The sequence below is a fragment of the Zalophus californianus genome, chromosome 3 (assembly GCF_009762305.2).
Source record: "Zalophus californianus isolate mZalCal1 chromosome 3, mZalCal1.pri.v2, whole genome shotgun sequence".
NCBI classification, from domain to species: Eukaryota; Metazoa; Chordata; class Mammalia; order Carnivora; family Otariidae; genus Zalophus; species Zalophus californianus.
Window position 1 is genome coordinate 113,128,580 of NC_045597.1, and position 11,614 is coordinate 113,140,193.

At 36.2% G+C, this 11,614-nt stretch overlaps 1 long non-coding RNA gene across 1 annotated transcript; it reads left to right on the forward strand.

The window, feature by feature from the left end:
• The first annotated feature begins 4,332 nt into the window (after positions 1-4,332).
• LOC113920674 lies at positions 4,333-8,296 on the forward strand. The gene is made up of 3 exons (XR_004819987.1): positions 4,333-4,382; positions 5,210-5,316; positions 8,214-8,296. It is a non-coding gene; the product is annotated as an uncharacterized LOC113920674 (long non-coding RNA).
• The last annotated feature ends 3,318 nt before the right edge of the window (positions 8,297-11,614 follow it).

Consider the following 11,614-nt stretch of genomic DNA (forward strand, 5'->3'; position numbering starts at 1 on the left):
AAACAAACTCTTTGCGAATGCTGGGGGAAATAAAGCAAATTGTTATTGGAGGTTAGAAAAATGGTAATCTGGGGCCCCTGGGTGTTTTAGTCATTAAGTGTCTGCCTTCAGCTTGGGTCATGATCCCAGGGTCCTGGGATCGAGCCCTGCACTGGGTTCCCTGCTCGGTGGGAAGCCTGCTTCTCCCTCTCCCACTCCCCAAGAAAAAATGATAACCTGTGTTTCTTAGAATAAAATAATAAACAAAAGTATTACCTACAGGAACATGAAAGATGACAAATGTATATAATTAACTTTGGATTTTGGCTCTAAAGAGCTCCACAAAATGTGGAAATGTCAGCTGGTTGGTCCTAGCTACATATAGGTACAGGAAGAAGGAAATGGGCTAAATAAAGAACTGGCCAGTCTGCAAGGAGAATTTTGAGGGAATACAGAGGGGACATAATTTTCTAGGATGTAAAAAATTGTTTATCTTCAGTCTTCCCAGTCAGTAAAAATCTTCTACGTATAATGAGGACTGAAGAAAAAAGATCCATTCAAGAGTATAACTCCAAAACCTTTCTTAGGAAATCTGAAAGAATTAATATGTTGTCAAACAGACTCTCAAATAGACAAAACTACTCCCCAATTTCTTAAGAAGATGGTTTCACAAAAGCCCAATCCCAAAGTGACAGTAAATAAGCCTATCAATAGAGAGGCATGTCTTGAAAACAATCATGGGTATACCTTTTTAATAAATGGAGTGGGCATAAATCAAACTCATAATCTACAGTAATTTGGAAGAAATTTTATATGTAAAAATGACATCAACCTGGATTAAAAGAGAATGATTTTACTCACATGAAACTATAAGCTATTATTACCCTTATTGCTGTTTCTAAAGAGGAAAAAAAAAGGCCTCCAGGCTCCCAAATTTCTAGGGCTGCCTGACAAAATATTTTATAGGGCTAATGAAGGACACTGAAAAAGGAAAGATGTCCTAGAGGGCAGTCAATAACCCTGAAGGTAGAACCAAGAGCCATGAAGAACAATGGGAAACCACTTCCAAGGAGTATAACCTCACCTTAATCAAAGAATACTTACTACTCCAAGACCCCACCTGGAATTTAAAATTGCTGTGGACCAATGACTGCTATGTAACTCTGATTTTTTTTTTCTCTTTTAGAATGGTATTTATTGAAGTTATTCTATTTCTGTGTCAACATCGTACACTGGATGTTTGTGGGATAACTTTTCATTTCATGAGTCTCAGGATCAAGGGGATCCATATATGAGTTTCATTTGGACATATCATAATTATATTCTAGATTTCAAACATGATGTCATAATTCATGTGTGACTTTTAGGAATTTTTGAATAAAGAAGAGAATGTTGGGCGCCTGGGTGGCTCAGTTGTTAAGCGTCTGCCTTCGGATCAGGTCATGATCCCAGGGTCCTGGGATTGAGTCCCACATCGGGCTCCCTGCTCCGCGGGAGGCCTGCTTCTCCCTCTCCCACTCCCCCTGCTTGTGTTCCCTCTCTCGCTGTCTCTCTCTCTCTGTCAAATAAATAAATAAAAAAATCTTAAAAAAAAAAAAAAAAGAAGAGAATGTTTTCCATGGGGAAGAATGTGAAAATTGTAGCCAGAGGCAGACTGGTAGATTCCAGAACTGGTCATAATCCTTCATTCTTCCTTGTATCTATATTCTTTGTAATGTGTCTATAAAGCTTCTCTCTTATTTAAGAGATGCATTCTATTTCCAATTATTTTGAGTCTGAGCTGGCCTTATGACTTGCTTTGGTCAACAGAATGAAGTAAAAGGGATGATGCACCAGTTAGAAGCCTAGGCCTCAAGCAGCTTAGTTTTCCACTTCTTCTCTTGGAACCCTGTCCAGGAAGCAGGTAAATAAGCCCAGGCTCTCATGCTGGAGGATGGGAGCCTTCATGGAAGAATAACGAGCCATTAGAGCCAAGTCCATTCTTGACTAGGTAGTTCTAGCCAACCAGAGAGCTAACTACAGACACACGGCTGAATCTGGATGCATCCAGAAAAACCATTTAGCTGAGCCCATTCCTAATAGTTGGCTCATAAAATCATGAACTAAATAAACAATTGCTGTTTTTAGCCACTTGGTTTGAAATGGTTTGAAACAAAATGAAAGCTAACTCTGGGGATATTTCTTAACTTTTCTCAGCTTCTCTTGTTCACCCAGAAAATGCTGACAAAAAGAATAACCACTATGTAAGTACTTAGGATAACGCCACGTATACAACAAACACTCTTAAATATAAGCTATTATTGTCCTTATAGGAACCAGTGGGTCTTTATCAACGTTATTATCCATTTGTTGTGTACCTACTATCAGGCCACTATGCTTGGCATTTCTCTGTTATCTTTAATCCTCACAACAAAACTCTAAGTAATTATTTTGATTTCCTTTTTACAGATGAGAAAACCAAGTAACGATGATGTTGACTACACCCAGACGATGAACACTTAAGTCACTAAGCCAGGGTTTGAAAGCCAGTCTGAATTTTTCTATTCTACCAGAGTTTCTGTGGTAGATTCAATATCATCCCAATTCTCTCCCTTGTAGTATTATTAGTCATCCATTCCTTTACCACAGCCTCATGGTAAGTGGCATGTATTTCCCTAGCCCTAGACTTTGGTATTGCCCATGTGACTTACTTTAGCCAATGATTAACAGATGTGACCTAAGTAGAGGCTTGAAATATGGTTAGGCACTTATGCTTGTCCTCTTGTGATTCTGTCATAGCCATGAGAAGAACAAACCCCAGCTAGCTGCTTCCCCCCCCCAGTTGGGTACTTTAAATGAGACACAAGAAGCAGAGATGCCCTGACTCACAGACACAGAACAATTACAGCCAATTCACAAGTTCATGAGAGAGAAATGAATGTTCAGTGTTGTGTGTTTGCCATAGAGATTTTGCGGTTGTGTGCTGCCTAGCAAATGTGACTGATACAGCTTTCTAGCCTTCAAATGTTGCAATAACAAAGCATTCGATAATGTAAATTTCAACCAAAAGGGGAAAAAAGGCACTTTCATATAGGAGATAAAATTATAGTTTCAAATTTGAGCTATCCTTCTTGGAAAATATATGGATAGATACCTTGTTTGAAATTTAGATGTAAACTTCACACAGGGAGAGATGGACTCAGCAGGTCTAGAGTCTAAGGGTCTAAGCCCTGCACATTCCAAACAAAGGTTTGGTCCTTGACTGGCTCCTGGAAGATAACCCAGTGTTTGGAATTTTCTGCCTCAAGAGTGTCTTCATTTATCTGGGCCCTTGGGCCATGCCAAATAGTTTATGCTATGTGACTCTTGATCTCAGGGTCCTGAGTTCAAGCCCCATGTTGGGTGTAGAACTTACATTAAAGATAGATGATAGATAGATGACAGATAGATAGATAGATAGATAGATAGATAGATAGATAGATAGAAAAAATCACTGGACCTGCAGTCATAGGGACACCTGAAAATAATGTTATTGTCCCCATACATTCTTGGAACTCAGATTATTTACCAGGCCAAAAAATAAATAAATAAAGAGAGAGAGAGAGAGAGAGAGAGAGAGCAGCAAATATATCATATAGGTATGGTTACTAGTCTCCCTGGAGAGTGTTGCCATTTCTCTAGGGAATCCCTCTAAGTACCCAAAAGAGTCTTGGTAGCCAGGCCCAAATACTGTTTCTGAGTAGAGTATATTTCTGGATTCAAGATTGTTCTGGAATGGATGGGCTCTGGCATAACATTAGAGATATCTGGTTCTCCAAGTTACTGCTGTGAAATCTGAGCAACCTAAACCGAGTAAAACTACTGCTTTATTCCCCCAAAATGAGAGCAATGTTTGAATAGCATTTGGATTATAAAACATTTGATCACTCATTATTTTGATTGGTAAGAATGAGGGGTAGGACAGAAAACATTTATTTTTAGAAAAAGAAACATTTATCTTTGGATCAAAAAGTGCCATGATGAGGGCCTGCAAATTGGGAAAAAAAGATCTTGGACTCAAAATTATATATTCTGGAAGGTAGAAGATTAGAAGGGCAAGGCTCTCAAAATTGTAATGGCATATATTATTTCTAACACAGAATTATACACAGTTTTACTATCAAAATAATTGGAGAAAATAATATGTAAAAAAAAACTACCTGTGGTCCTTATAGCCTAAAATACCCACTATCTGATCTTCTGCACAAACAGTTTGCCAACCCTTATTCTAAAAGTAAGAACAGTGTTTCTTCTTGGTAAGAATGGCATGCTACTAGAATGTAGAATGAGAGGGCTACTAGGATTCCAATATTCTGTTTCTTAATCGGAGAGCTGGTTACACTAGTGTGCCCAGGAAAAAATTCATCCAGCTGTACATCTATGATGTATGTGCTTTTCTATATGTATATTACATTTCAATTAAAAATATGTACATAAATGTGTGTACATACCTGTATACATCTATCTGTCTATCTATCTATCTACCAACTCCATCACCACTTTATCCTAAGCTACCTGCATCTTTTACTTGGATTTTATAATAACTTCTTATCACTGATTCTCCCCACAACATCCAGATAACTCAACAAATATATTCAGAGGTTTCCTGAGACCCCAAAGAAATTCTGAGGAGCATACTATGACCTATGTCCCCGATCCTTCTCTAAACTCTCCTCCTGTTATTCTTCCCCCTCCTTGCTCATTTTAATCCATCTTGGAGGTCCTCCTTCCTTATTTATCCTTACAAACACAAAGCAGTGTGTATCTACATCAGGATCTCTGCATCTACTACTTTTTCCACCTGGCATTCTCTCTCCCTAGATATTTTCAGGGCTTACCTCCTCGCTTTATTTTTGTTTCTATTCAGATGTCACCTTATCAAAAAGGACAAATAGGAAGAATATCATTCCCCTGCACAATTACACTCTTTCCCTTTACTCTGCTTTATTTTTTAATAGAACTTACTTCCATCATATATAACATATTTTTATCATCTGTCCCTCCCATGAGAATGTAAACAACATGATATCCATGACTTTGTCAGTTTTACTCACTGCTTTCTTCAATATCAAGAATAATGCCGACACATAGTAGGTGATCAATAATTATTTGTTCAATGAAGCATGAATTTGGGTGTGGTCATGTAGTAAGGATCCCTAAAAACAATAAGAGAGTTTGGAGATCTTAATCTCTCTCTCTCTCTCTTAAATAGATACCCTGCCTCTGTAGAGCCCAGGCCCCACCTATAGGTATGTGGCTTCTGGAAACCAATAATCTTGGTTGAGACATTGACTGCCAATTGCTCACTGGGTGATCATGGTAAGTCTTAATTTTCTAGGCTATAAATTGGATATAATTGTAGCAGCTACTTCATGATGTGGTTGGAAGGGGGAAATCATATGAGCAAATCCATATAAATTACCTGGTTTAGAATTGGCACAAGTAAGCACTAAACATATATTAACCATTTATTATTACCATTATTAGGATTTCTCTGGGGCCCATGGGCTATTTGTGAATACTTATACTCACAGCATTGGGAAAGACAGTGAAAGTTCTTCATACCTAGGGCTAGATAACTGGAAAATGTTATTGACTGATAAGTGGATTTAAGATGGAAGATAATGAGGCAAAAAATACTGGCTTGCACATTCATATTCCAGGCTGAAGCAGTAAACTATGACAAAATAAACCAAGGTTAATTCTGAAGGAGGGGTGGGATTTAAGGAAAATAAAGAGTAATAATTAACAGAGATCAAAGGAGAGTTGAGAAGAGGACTGAAATAGAGAAGAAGCAGGTTGGCCAGGAAAAACAGACTTTAGCCAACAAGAGAGAGAAGGAATTAATAGCAGGATGGTCAGAAAGCTGTCATCAACTACTAGTGGAACCAGAATGAGGTGAAAGGAAGAAGCTGAACTGGGTAGGTACAGAAGTTAAAGTACTTCCTTTGGAGATCAACTGAGTCAATATTCTGTTGATTACTCTTAAAGACAGTTGCTCAGTACTATGTAATCAACTCTAGGCAATGAAAGGAGGGTTAAAAGGAAAGGGAGGCGGAGCTTCTCACACTTGTGACCAGAATCTCTGGACAGATTCCACTATAATCTTAGTGCAACCTATTTTCCAAGCAAATTTACTGACAACTAACTGTCCAAAAAATTGCACTGAATAAAAATTCAGTATGGGTAATAGATATACATACAATGTGTGTAGAATTCATGCAATTAATAATTTAACTTAAAACAGTTGTTTTAGGGAGGAACACAATTAGTACATTATCAAGGAACACCCAATTTTCTAAAATAATGTTGTATTTGCCCAAACATTTCAAAACCTGTCTTCCTTGAACTTGTTAACATTTCAGGATAAAATTAGTATTGGAAAACAATTTATTTTTCATAAAACCAGGAAGAAAAGTGACAATAAAAATTAAAATATTTTGAATTGATAATGTGTGAGATACCCAATAAAATATACTTTAAAAAACCCTCAGATAAATTTATGCTTCTTGCCACCATGTAAATATTCCAAGTACATAGTAAAAAATACACTTCCTTAAATATAAAAATTTTTATATAAAGAGATATTATTTCAGCATCATAAATGCTGAATTCTCCAATTGTCATTCAGTTATTGAATAATTTTATATAAAAAGAGCCAATTACCTAATGTGGAACTCACTTTCTTCTCAAAGTAATTTTCCATCCTATTAGTTTTATATCACAAGTGATATAGAACATGTTTCAGACACTATATATCATTTCCCAGTATAGTTTATAAAAACTCAAACTAACAGAAATTTTTCAAATATTGATTAATTTATCATTTATGTGAAAGCTGGAATAGATTTTCCAGTTCAACTACAGACCATGTTCTACAAAAACTCCTTTTAAATCTAGCTAACCTGACCAAAAAAAAAAAAAAAAAAAAAGACCAATTTGCAATTTTCTCTTCTGAAATAAAATGTGAATCTGAAGCTAATGAATATATATCCATAAAAATATGAAGATCTACACAGATAACATCAAGTACAAAACTTTGTTTCAGTTTTCAACTGTGTTAGAGGCTAATCCATAGCCCATATGACATTATATAAGCAGTAACCTGATCTGTCCTATGTTTTTTCATATTCTGCACATGGAATGAATTTGATAATTTTTCCAAAACTCATTCTTGAGAGTATAAAACTTTTCATGTCTGCCTCTCTCTTACACACAAACACAACATGCACACAGAGCTGTATATACATTTAACCAATTATATTAAGAAACATATCTGGAAAAAGGTCCATTTCATACAAAGCTAAAAATCAAAACCACCCTGTTAATAGCAAAAATGTTTATCAGCTGATGTGGATTTATCACCACTGGTTGCTATCATAAACTTAACACAGACAACCATTTTCTGAACACAAACAGCAGATTCATCAACCAAAACATTCTTGGTCCAAAGTACATCTGAATAGATCTTTCTCAAAAGTCTCCAGCACAGGCAAGGTTTGTGACTTCTAAATAGCACAGCAACTGATAGTCAGGGTTAGTGAGCAAAAGGTTTAAGGTCTGCATTTTTATCAGAAGTACACATATCTATTATACCAATACACTGTGAAGAAAACCAGAAAAGAGTTCCACATGAGTTTGCTGTCATGATTTAAAATGCTACCAGAAAGTATATTTTAGCAAAGGACTGAACACTGAACTCTCCGATTTATTCATTTTTATTTGTACATTCTCAACTAGAGCTAAATCTAGCACCAATTCACTGGACTTGTTTCGTAAAAGGATTTTTTCAATTACATATAGTACATTATTTATGGTGACCCTCCAGGTGCATTTCCATTAGGAGGCATTACGGTGTTTATAGACATATAGGTGTATATAGGTGTATATAGGCATGATCCTGAATCGTCTAATTGTTTCCACGAATATTTGGCCTTAAGTATTCATATGGACTAGAAGAAAGAAAATTTATGTATTACCCTATCTGAATTAAATCAGTCCATAGGGAAATTCAAGAGGCATTTATTAGTTGTCAATAACCATTACAGTAGTAATTAGGCCTGCTGATATTTTACCCACTCTTATTAAAATTTAGATAGTGCTCTAGTTTCTAACAAATAACATCGTCCTAGTCCAATTGTTAGGCAAATTAGTTGCATTATACCTGGCTTAACAGAGAAAGATAATGCTCATCTCTTTTGTTGTTATTGTTTAAGGTAAAACGGACATAATATCTAAAAAGGTTTAACCAGTTGTGAAGACGATCAAAAATTTCATATGAAAACATCATGCCTTATCTACACTAAGTCATTACATACTCACTGAATAATAAGATAATTGTTATACCTTATCTGGGAGTAATAAATGGAAAGAGAATTTCATCTCAACTGTCATCACTATACAGTGAGGGTTTCTCATGCATCCCATCCTATATGTAAATGTATTATGACCTGTTCTGGAACACTGAAAACACCTACGAGCAAAAATGATGTTTCTTAATACTGTTCCTTACTTCCGACCTGGTCATGTACAGTTTTAATATGTCAAATTCCAAAAAATAGCCATACTTCCCATTTATCTTTAACAATTCATTCTCCTTTATGAGTCATGAATTGAAACTAGAGAATTTTACCTAAAAAAGTGTTACAGATTGCCCAGAAACCCAAATCTTCCCTCTGGACTTGAAAAATAGGTACTTTGTTAGACATAGTCAAAAAAAAAAAAAAAAAAGAAAAGAAAAAGAAAAAAGAAACAGAAGCCTAAATTGGGGAAAGAGGCTATATTTCAAGATAAAACTGAAACTGGGAAGGAGAGGGACAAATATGATTTTGCTAATTCTTAATAACTCTGAAATTGTTGATCAGACATTTTTTTCCAGTTGTTAAACTTCTAAACCTAATTCATGTTTAACATTTGATGAGCTCTCTTTTCTTCTGTGTTGGGTACACAGTCTATTTGTGCCAAGACAGTAGCTGACCCACTGTCTCCCTTGGAACTCTTCACTCTAATCTGGCTGAAATTTAAAGGAGTAAAGATGACAAACCTGCTGGAGATTAACATTATTTCTCTCAAATTATTTCCTCTCTGCTGACCCCTACTGGTAAAACCATCGAACAGAGTCACAGTATTAAACTGATTGTCGCTTTTCTTCTTCTCGGATTGTATATACGCAGAGGGGAGAGAAAAAAAAAGAAGTGTCCTTGACACATAGAATTCTCTCTGCCAGCAAAAAAAAGGTAGCTTTTATACGTAGCTTTTATACTTTCATGTGGAAACATGTTTCAACATAAACAAAGCCCTGACAACTGTCCTTGTGGTTGATCAAGGGTGGAAGTCAGGTATTCTTTAGAAAAAGGAAAATATGTTTTAAAAAATCCGAATTAGGAAAGGTTTTCGATTGATAATATAATTATTATTTGTATTCTTCTATTTGACAGTACCACATTAGATCAATTACTGAATTTCTTATCACAATATATTCCATGTTATATCTATCTCAGGAAAATGACACTGATATACTCACCTTCCTTGCGAATGAAGCTTCTGTAACTTTCTTTTAAAGGTGTCTTGGGCTTGCACTTCTTTGTGTTTTATGATATGTCTTTAGTTTTTGATTTCACTTTGTCAAAACATATGTTATCATTTATACTGAAAGACAGGATATTATGCAGATAAAACTCTACCAACGACTATCTACAAATCGCTTTTGATACAGAAGATTTAAAGATTTAGAACACAAAATAAACAAACCTACCTAAGGACATATCAATACATCAAAAAACATGAACAGTTTAAATTCTTAGGAAATTAAAAACACTTTCAGTTGAACTCAGAAAAAATTAACTTTGGACCATAATAAATATTTCATATCCTAGCTATAATCATAGAAGGTAATGATAGTTGATAACCATTTTCAAGAATAAAAGTAGATTAGGGCGCCTGGGTGGCTCAGTTGGTTAAGCGACTGCCTTCGGCTCAGGTCATGATCCTGGAGTCCCACATTGGGCTCCCTGCTCAGCAGGGAGTCAGCTTCTCCCTCTGACCCTCCCCCCCTCATGTACTCTCTCTCTCTCATTCTCGCTCTCTCAAATAAATAAATAAATCTTTAAAAAAAAAGAATAAAAGTAGATTCTGTGAATATAGGACCAAAAATCTAACAAATAAGCAAGTAAACTTGGGATAGATTATCCATGCAATATCCACCCCTGAAGTTTTCACCGTACAGTTGAGATGATACTTCACTAACAAAGCTTAAACACAGTAATATTGTCTTCAAAAAAAATCATATAGGGCGCCTGGGTGGCTCAGATGGTTAAGCGTCTGCCTTCGGCTCAGGTCATGATCCCAGGGTCCTGGGATCGAGTCCCACATCGGGCTCCCTGCTCGGCGGGGAGCCTGCTTCTCCCTCTGCCTCTGCCTGCCACTCCCCCTGCTGTGCTGTCTCTCTCTGTGTCAAATAAATAAATAAAAAAAAGTTAAAAAAAAAATCATATAAGTACTTCATAGAGAAAGCTGCTAAGAAAAAAATCAGCATTAAGTTTTAAGGATGAATTCTGAAAACTTTCTGAAGACAATACATATTTCTTTATAAAAAACTATACAGAAAGAAAACATAAGTATATGATAAAGATGAACTAATACTAGTGAAAGTTTTGCTTTTTTTTTAAAGATTTATTTATTTATTTATTTATTTGAAAGAGAGAGGAGAGAGAGAGAGAGAGAACACATGAGAGGGGGGAGGGTCAGAGGGAGAAGCAGACTCTCCGCTGAGCAGGGAGCCCGATGCGGGACTCGATCCCAGGACTCCAAGATCATGACCTGAGCTGAAGGCAGTTGCTTAACCAACTGAGCCACCCAGGTGCCCCTAATTTTTTTTTTTTAAGATTTATTTATTTATTTATTTGAAAGAGAAAGAGAGCACATGAGAGGGGGTAGGGTCAGAGGGAGAAGAAAGTTTTTCTCTTAAATCCCCATCAGGTAAAATCTTATTTTGAAGAGCTACCACAACACTTTAAGATGGAGACATTATCAAATATTCTGTATGTGATTTTCAAGAAGCAAGCCCTTCATTGCAGTGTGCTAAGTCAGTATTCTAACAGTCAAAAGATATATATGTAAAATTTATAAAAGGCTTCCCTAGGATCCAAATAACAACAAATGAATTGCTAAAATGTATTTGACTTTCAACATGTCATAACCCTAGTGTTCATTTCCATTTTCTCTCTCAGGCAGGGAGCTGGCTCATAACCCATGTTTTTCACAACTGCGAGTTCTTCTTTATCTCTAAATAACCAAATCCTCAAGAGAGCAGCAGACAGCGGGAGAAGACAATTTATTTAGAGAACTATTATGTGAGGAAGAAAACAAGTTGCCATTTCCAATTTGGAACATAATTAGGGAGACAATAGCCTCCTGACTGATGCTCTTTGTTCCCTTTGGATATTTATGTAGGACAGTAATTGGAGTGTATTTTCCTGTTTCATTTCACATTGTCTAGAAAAGGGTTTTTCATGCTCCATGACTTTCTAGTTAGTTTCAGAAGAAAACATCTTGCAGCTACCGCCCTGTGCCATGGCCACACGTCACTACCTTCTGGACATTGTCAGCTGCCCAAAAC